The sequence below is a fragment of the Leptonychotes weddellii genome, chromosome 12 (assembly GCF_054177405.1).
Source record: "Leptonychotes weddellii isolate Sample4059 chromosome 12, ASM5417740v2, whole genome shotgun sequence".
NCBI lineage: Eukaryota > Metazoa > Chordata > Mammalia > Carnivora > Phocidae > Leptonychotes > Leptonychotes weddellii.
This window is the reverse complement of record NC_138380.1, coordinates 33215789-33225268: the sequence shown is the minus strand read 5'-3', so window position 1 is coordinate 33225268 and position 9480 is coordinate 33215789. Positions and strand designations below refer to the sequence as shown.

The following is a 9480-nucleotide window of genomic DNA, read 5'->3' as shown; positions in this document are numbered from 1 at the left end:
GAGTCTCTTATGGTTTGTCTCCCTCTCTGGTTTCATCTCGTTTCATTTTTTCCTCCCTTCTCCTATGCTCCTCTGTCTTGTTTCTCAAATTCCTCATATCAGTGAGATCATATGATAATTGTCTTTCTCTGATTGACTTATTTCCTGTTAGCTAAATTTTTAACCTTAATATGAAACGTGGGGTGAAAACACTAACTTAGTAATTATAAATTTAGGGGGAGAAATTTAGAAATCATTGCCTCATGATAGCATAAAAAGCCTAGACAAAAATGGTAAAACAGAAGACCTTGAGTACATGACTGATGTAAAGGTGTATCACATACACTCTCAAGGTATAATACACTAACACGCTTTTTCAATTTTAAGTATCTCTGAAAGATCTTTAAATCTTTGCAAATTGTAAATATCTTTGGAAAATGTCTAAATGAAACATTTATTTTTATAGCTGGTACATCAGTGTCACCTTGATGGCACCTGACCATTAATTAAGCATGAGATGAATTGCAAATCGTCCTTCTGTTTTTGCCAGGAACCCACTTTGCAGGATATAAAGCTGCTTTTTGGTATTGTGATACATGCAATTTCTGGCCAATCTGATGCAATCTTGTGGGATTCTTTTGAATTCCATTAGAAAAAAAAACAACTTAGAAAGCTTAGACTTCTCAATCTTTAGCTTCAGTCCAATCTATTGCCACATAGCTCTTGTACCTGTGTTACTGGGCAGGAAGGCAAACCTCATCTGACCTTTGCCACACATCTTTATACAGGATTTGTCTATCTCAGCACTACTGGCATTTTGAACTAGTTCAGTCTCTTTTTTCCAGATTTGTTGAGATATAATTGACCAAGATTGTGTAAGTTTAAGGTATACAATGTAATGATTTGATATATGTATATTTGCAAAATGATTACCACACTAAAGTTAGTTAACACATCTACCACCTTGCAGAGTTTGTCTTGGCTAATATAACTAATGCTGCAGTGAACATGGGGGTGCCTATATCTCTTCAAGGTAGTGATTGGATTTTGTTTGAATATATACCTAGAAGTGGGTTTGCTGGATCATATGGCAGTTCAATTTTTAATTTTTTTGAGGAACCTCCATACTCTTTTCTATACTGGCTGTACTAGTTTACATTCCTACCTGCAGTGACAGTGTTTCCTTTCCTTCACATCCTCACCAGTCCTTGATAGCTCCTGTCTTTTTGATTTCAGCCATTCTAACAGGTGTGTGATGATACCTCCCTGTGGTTTCGATTTGCATTTCTCTGATGATTAGTGGTGTTGAGCACCTTTTCATGTACTTGTTGGCCATTAGGAGATCCTTTTCTTTTTTTAAAGATTTTATCTATTTATTTGAGAGGGAGAGCACAGAGGAAGAGGAAGAGAGCACAAAGGGAGAGGGGGAAGCAGACTCCCTGCTGAGCAGAGAGCCCGACTTGGGGCTCGAGCCCAGGACCCCAGGATCATTACCTGAACCGAAGGCAGATGCTCAACCAACTGAGCCACCCAGGCCCTCTCTTTGCCCATTTTTGATTAGATGAAGATGATGATAATGATAATGGCGGTGATTTTGCTTTTGAGTTGTATGAGTTACTTTTGGATGTTAACCTCTTACAGATAGTGGTTTACAAATATTTTCTCGCATTCTTTAGGTTGCCTTTTCATTTTGTTGATTGTTTTGCTATGCAGAAGCTTTTTAGTTTGATGTAGTCCCCCTTGTTTATTTTTGCTTTGTTGCTTGTGCTTTGTGTGTCATATCCATAAAATCATTGCCAAGACCAATGTCAAGGAACTTTTTTCATTATTACGTTTTTTTGTAAGAGTTTCATGGTTTCAGGTCTTGGTTAGGTCTGTACCATGTGGGGCTGTCCTGTCCATTGAAGGATGTTTAGCAGTATCCCCGGACTCTACTCACTAGATGCTGGTAGTTCCCTCTCTCTCAGGTGCAAGAACCAAAAGTGTCTCTCAGCATTGTCAACTATTCCCTGGGGGGCTAAACTGTGCCCAGTTAAGAATCATTGCTTTATCCCTTTGGATTCATGTAAGGTTTTTGAAAAAGGATATGAGCAAAAACAATTTTACCTTCTGTTGTTTAGGATTTGCAGACACTATTAAAGTTTTCCAACCTTGTCAAGCCCCAGACTTGTAGATATTCTATCCTTTTACCTCTTGCAAACCGGCCAGTCCTTGCCTGATCTCATCTCTCTTGTAATAACTTGCCAAAAAGTGGTAAGGAGCTGCAAATGCATAGTGATGTTCTGGCCTTTTTTTTTTTTTTCCTGCTTCCCTTAGAGTTGTTAGCATGATAAGCATATGATTTGTCTTCTAAATTATCACAGGAGACACTGTTACCAAAAGTTTTGCTGTGGCATAGCAAGAGTCACCAGATTTTTAGTGTCCTTTATTCTTGCCACCACATGGCTAAATCAATAGGACATTTTAGGCTTTTGTTATGGCAACACTCTACTTCTGATTATTAGTCTCTGTTACAGGTTTGAATGACAAGAAAAAAGAAGATTTTCTACAGAAGAAACAGCTAATGGAAAGGTGCAAGAGTAGGAACGTGCTTGGTCTATTTGAGGAAACAAAAGAAAGCCAGTGTGAATGGAATTGAGTGGAAAAGGGATGGAACAGTCTAAGATGAGATCATAGAGCTAAGCAGGGCCCAGGTGTGTAGGGCTTTCCAGCCAGTGTAAGAAGTAAGGATTTGTTCCAGGAGCAAGGGGAAGCCATTGGAGTGTGTTAAGCGGAGAAAGAGAGGAAGTTGGGCCATTGTGGGTAGCATGGGAGAAATGGACTGTAGGGAAATGAACAGGAGCAAGGAGTCTTATAAGAGGTTCACATGAGATATGGTAGTTGCTTAGATAGAACTATAGTCAAAGAGATGGAAGAAAATGGGTGGGGATAGGAAGTTTTAAAGATAAAACTGGAAGCTCTCCTTGATAAATTGAATATTGGGTGTAATTAAAAAAGAGAGATCAAGGATAATTCCTGGATTTTGGCTTCAGTAATTGGGGGAATAGTGGTTTAATTTGTTCAGCTGGAAAGGACTCAATGGTAAAAACAAGAGTTCTATTTTTTTTTGTTTTTTGGTCAAATTAAGTTTGAAATGCCATTAGTCAGTCATGTGGTTACATTAAGTGGCCTACTTGCTATACAATTCAAAATTTCCTGGAAGATATAAGGAATAGAAATTTTGACTTGAGAGTCATAAGCATTTGAGGATACTGAAAGCCATGGTCCTGAAAGAGGTCATTAATGGAGAGTGGAGAAGAGAAGAGAACTTCACATAGGCTCTGGGGCTTACCAACATTTAGCATTTGAGGATAGGAAGTAGAAAAGTAAAGGAAACTGACAAGGGGAAGAGAGAGGGGTAGAAAGGCCCAGAGAGACTGGGTATCAGGGATGAGAGGTGAATCATATTTATGCTGCTGATTTCCAGTCCTTTCGCCAGTAGGAGTTTTGGATATATCCTTCCAGGAGGTATAAGCAGGTAGTTAGTACAAGAGGATTCATATACTTTAAAAATACTCAAATCCAAACAGGAGGATATAATACATTTTGCAACTTGCTTTCTTAACAGTATATCTTAAAGATCTTTCCATATTGGGGCGCCTGGGTGGCTCAGTCGTTGGGCGTCTGCCTTCGGCTCGGGTCGTGATCCCAGGGTCCTGGGATCAAGCCCCGCATCGGGCTCCCTGCTCCGCAGGAAGCCTGCTTCTCCCTCTCCCACTCTCCCTACTTGTGTTCCCTTTCTTGCTGTGTCTCTCTCTGTCAAATAAATAAATAAAATCTTAAAAAAAAAAAGATCTTTCCATATTAACACACACACACTGACCTTTTCCATGACTTCATTGAATTTAAAATTTATCTTCAAAGTCTAAGCAACTCTCCAGTTTTCAGATGTGTTATAAAAGGATACTCTTTCCTCTCTCTCTCATACACACACACACACACACACACACACTAATAGTAATATAAAGAATAAGAAGCCACCCCAACCTGAAACATTCCAACTTGAATTAATGAATACTTGGAGCATCAGATTTGACCTTAATTTTAAGATTTAATAATTGGCAGAATGGAGAGTTATGGAATACCAGCAACAATGTTCTCAATCACTAGAAGAGAGAAATGTGGAAAAGCAAGAGAAAATGTTCCCTTGTGTAGGTTTCATGCACTCAAAAGTAATAGAATTAAATGAATACCCTTTGACAATGCAGACAAATGGAGAGTTATTAAAACTATCCAGTCATAACCCCTGGCTGCTGGAATTCTTGCTTCAATTAATAAAGCAGCTTACTTTGCTTTTATTGAGTTATAAGTAGAAAAATTCAACCTGTTGCCATCTGAAAAAGTTAGTAACCGTGGGTGTAAAAAATTTCTTCTCTATATTTCTGAACAATTATGTTTCTTACCGCAATGAAGCAATGAGCCTGATTAAAAGACTAATCACTAGATGCTTACATTACCATCAAATTATTCATATTCATTTGTTAGATTGCTTGTAATTGTAAAACAGCTTTTTGTATCACAGAAATAGACTTTGTATGATAATAAGTATACAATTAGTCACCATAAACAAACTTATAACTTAAAACAGTAATGACTTTTGAGAGAAAAATTTCTCACACTTTTGTTCAGTAAATGATCATTGCATTTAGGCATCATTAATGAAGTGTTACCAATTCCCATTAATACAGTTGAGATGTCTTTTTTCTTTAATAGGTTTGTAAAATATGCCCAACTAATAAGCATTTTGTGAATGTTACAGACTTCAACAGTCCCGAAATGGCTGATTTCTATGACAAGTAAATGCTCTAATAGATGAGGAGAATTTAAGCTACCTAAAAAAAATTCACTGTTTTGGTGAAATAGGCTTCATTAATTTTTTTCAAGCTGTTAGCATCCACACCGAGGTCTGAGGGCCTGGGGAGGGAAGGAGCCTCAGGCCTGGGCAGCTGTATCCTGTCTGTTCTTTTAACCTAAAGTTATGTTCCAAACCCACACGGAGGTCACTCTACAACTTGGGGGCTATATTTTTTCCTGGGAGGGCTCTCTTTCTGATCTGATGCACAGGCTCCATGGCCTCAGGCTCTCCCTTACTCTCATTTTTCTCCCATCTGGACAAGTTTGTATGTGTTGTCAAGATCATTATCCTTAAAACATTCTTCCTTACACCCTCTTTGCCTTTGTTCTGCTGGTAGACATTTTTAAAGAGCAGATTCTTTATGATTCTTTCAGCGTGGGCTCAGTCTCTATTCACTGATGGTAGGCAAGAAGGATTCGTCTTAGGGTGTTTTTATTTTTCTCACGGATTGCCACACTGACCACCTGGTCCCTCAACATCGGATTAATAGTTTGTTTTATTTGTTTCTCAGAATTTTGTCTGCTTTCTTCAGCAGTTTCTTTCTGAGCGTGTTGATTCCCGGCATTTTTTCACTTCGTTACAAATGGTTCTGGTTTAAGATAATATTTCTCAAAATGTAGGGTCTGAGTTTGGGACCCTTTCCTATTGGCAGTGCTGAGTGCTCATTGCTATTTTTGTTGTTTTTTTCATCTGGTTTGGGGGATGGGCTTCTTAAATTCTGTCCCAAACTACCAATTATCTAGGACATAAACCCCCAAGGGCAGGATCTTGTTTTATAATCCACTGTCTGCCTAGTTCCAGATTATTTTAGAATAACAAATGACTCTTTCACAAGGTACACTGAATGACAGGTTATATCAGGTATCCTCCGTCTATGGAAACTATATTCAGTTGAGTGGTGTGGACCTACTAGACTTAAAGCAGCGGGGTATGTATGTATGTTTCCATCACAACCATCAGCTCCTCCTCCAGGTGGACAGTCCTCCTTTCCGGTCCATGGTCTCTCCTCCCTCTCCCACTTCCCACAGAAGGCTACTTCTAGACATCTGCACATCTCAGTAAGCACTGAGAATTGCAGGGGATGAAGTGCATTTTAGGCACTTGGTCTGATTCAAATGAATGCTCTATGCTAGATATTAAATACTTACATACAGCTCTAGAAGATATGGAAGAGATTTTAGAATATAAATATATTTTATGCAATATAAAATAATTATATAATATATAAGATTATATATATATTTTATATAAATATAATTTTTCTCAACACGAACAGTTGTGTATGCATTGATGAAACCAGCAAGTATGTTGCCCACCTTCTGTATGCCCGGCCTTGAGTGCCCAATACAGTCATGACTGGGATAATCCCCGCCCTCAGAGGGCTCATGATCTAGTGAGAGAAGAAAGTAAATACAGATTATATACATTTGCAACATCGTTTCAAGGTATGGATGAAAACAATTCAAATCCTGCAGGATCCAGTCACTATTGATAATAGAGATGAAAGTTAAGAAAAGTCTTTTTTTAAAAGATAGATTTATTTATTTATTTATTTATTTATTTGAGAGAGAAAGACCGAGGTAGCGAGAGAGAGCACAAGCGGGGAGGAGAAGGAGAAGCAGACTCTCTGCCAAGCAGGGAGCCCGATGCGGGGCTCGATCCCAGGACCCTGGGATCCTGACCTGAGCCGAAGGCAGACGCTTAACCGACTGAGCCACCCAGGCGCCCTGAAAGCTCAGAGAAGTCTTTACATTTTATTCCCCTGCAGATTGGAGGAATAGGTTGGTGATTGTTTTTTAAAGCTTTTGAAATTTTGCCTGAAATTCAAATGAAAATTTTGCATAACATTTCTGGGCTTTAAAGAGGAAAAAAAATATATTTGGCAACCTAAGGTATCTTTACTTAAGATAGGAATCTTTTCATGTTCCCTGAGTACACACTTAAAGTCAAAGATTCACACCAACTATTCAAATGCAAAACTCTCATTGAATCCGACAGCTTTCTCTTCTGCTTTTAGCTACTAGTTTATTTTCCCCTTGCTCTTTGAAAATGAATGCTGTATGAAAATTGCTAGGTATACTTGCTAAGGTGTAGGCATAAATGGTACCATCTGGTATTGTTAAATGCATTCTACCAAAATAGCCATACCATAGAAGAAAGTTAACTGCTATTTGATTTACTAAACCAGGAAAACTTGCTGTGTTTATTTTAACCCGATATCTTTTCATGGCTGTATTTCCAATGTTTTGTTAAGATTTTTACAAGAGAAAATTAAAATTCTGTGTTGCTTTTTTTCTAGTAAGTGTGAGTTCTAGTTTATTAAGATCTATTTCTCATACATTCTTGAAAGAGCTAAGCAAATCCATGTATGTATCTTTTAACTTTATGGAATACGAAATAAGGATAGGAATGCCAAGATTTCAGCATCTTTTAGATTTTCTTCTCTCTTTTTCTATTGATCCCTACTGTTCCAAAGCAGATTTCTTTCACATTTCCAAGGAAATGCCTAGAGCAATGCCATGTTCTCATTCTGGATGACAAAATAAGGTGGATGGTTTCACAATTTCTTTTACAAAACAAAACTCTTGCTATTAAGACTCCTTATAGCAATAAATGTGTGACCGACATCATTCATAAGCTTGGAGAATTTGAAACTAATTGAATCTACATGAAAGAAACAATATTTGAGTAATATATCAAAAAATAAAAAGTATACATTTTCCAAAAAAAAATATTTTTTTTTCAACTTACACATTTAAAGTAGGAGATAGAGGAACATGCATTGTTTTCCTTTCTGCCCTACCTCAGACCTAAATTCTATGATCACTAACTGACCTTTTCAAACAAAATGAAGAATCAGCCTCCGGCTTCCCTAGGGGCAAGAACGATGAGTAGACTTGGCACTAGCTTGTGCAGTGGCCTCGGAAGTAGACACAGCCCCGGCTGAAATTGTGGCTCGGACTTTCTCTTCATCTTGCAGAGTCTCCTCAGACTGATATGTGAAAGAACTTGGCTTAGTCCCATGAATCCTGGCCAGAAACTCTAGGATTTTCATCTTGTTGGTTTCAGTGTGGGCTCTTGGGCCTCAAAGAAATTCCAATTGTGTAGGATCATTGTGGAACCACTTACTGTTACTCCAGGTACTTTTCCTTCATGAGATCTTTGGTGATGAGCACCCTGGGCTCCCCAAAGACAAAGTGCTTCCTCTCAGAATACATCCCCATCAATTTCAGAACTTCCTAGACTTCCCTTCAGTGACACAGCTGTCCTTCACGAAGATCATACCCAGGATAAGTATCAGGATGCTGGTCTCAGGCCCACCATTTTCAACATGCAGCACCCTACCATATGTGAGGCCCAATTTGATGAGGAGGTCATAGCAGAGGTTGGTGGGATCTACTTCCTTCACATCAAGGCCAAAGATCACCTCCATGTACTCAGAGGCTCTCAGGACGATCTCAATAAGGTGGTCTTCATACTTGTTGATGACAATCTTCAACATATCTGCCTTTGTCATTGGTTCGTTCATTCGATACCTGAGCAGCATGAAGTTGACCAATGAATCCACTACTCTCTTATCTGTGGGCACATTCTTGGGGTCTAGCCCAGACTGTGAAGTGCTATTTTAGTTCTTCTTCTTGGCTATTGGACCCCGCACCTGATGTGCTTGAGGAGGTGGCTGTGGTGGCATTGGAAGACGAATGGAAACTCTGAGGATTCTCTGGAGTACCAGTTACACCAACATCAGGAGCGTCCTTGAGATTGCCAGGCTTTAGAAGGTGGGAGGAAAGACAGGTCTCCTCCAGAGCCTTGGAGACCTGTATATCCCCTAGGTCTTACTGGGTCTCACTTCAGGTCTAAAGAGGTAGATCATGTAAGCACTGTGGATGCTTCTGAGGTAGAGGCGTGATGTCTCTGGTGGATGGCAGTGAGCAGGAGTGTGGACGGGAAGGTGGGCAATGAAGAATCATGGCCAAATGTTAGTAACGATGCAGAGAAATGATCCACCCATACTTTGCTGGTGGTAATATAAAATGGAACAGCAACTCTGCTTTTTTACTATCAGTCATATCCCAGAAGAAGATGTCTTCTTGAGACTGAGTCAGTGTAGCTTGAATTTTTGGAATCTGATGAATGTAGATTTTCTTGGGGATATCGAAATATCCTAGAAGGCTCAGTTCTGTTGCGTATAAAATAAACTAAGTCTTCTTCAATTGTGAGGCATTCAAGAGCATAAAAGATAGATCATTAGTTTATTATAAAACGATATAACTCAAGAACAGCTAGGTGGAAGAGAGGGGGCGGGGGGGAGGGTTGTGGAAGGGAGTGGGGGGTGCATGGAGCTTCCATGCCCTCCCCAGGTGTGCCACTCTCCCAAATCCCCACATGTTCACCAACCTGGAAGCTCTGCATTATTGTTTTTAAAACAAGTAATTTTTCATTCCTTTCCATTTGCTCATCCCACTTTCTATGAGAAACAAGGTACTTCTTCCTCCTTAAATTGTTCTTTGTTCTTGGTAGCCTGCTTGGAACCAGGCTCTGCACCCATATTTTTAGATGTATGATCTGGAACCTAATGGAATTAGAAACAGAAACATGTCAAAACA

General features: G+C 39.2%; 1 pseudogene; it reads right to left on the bottom strand.

The window, feature by feature from the left end:
- Window positions 1-8004: 8004 nt before the first annotated feature.
- Window positions 8005-8844, bottom strand: LOC145716657 (melanoma-associated antigen B16 pseudogene; annotated as a pseudogene).
- Window positions 8845-9480: the final 636 nt, after the last annotated feature.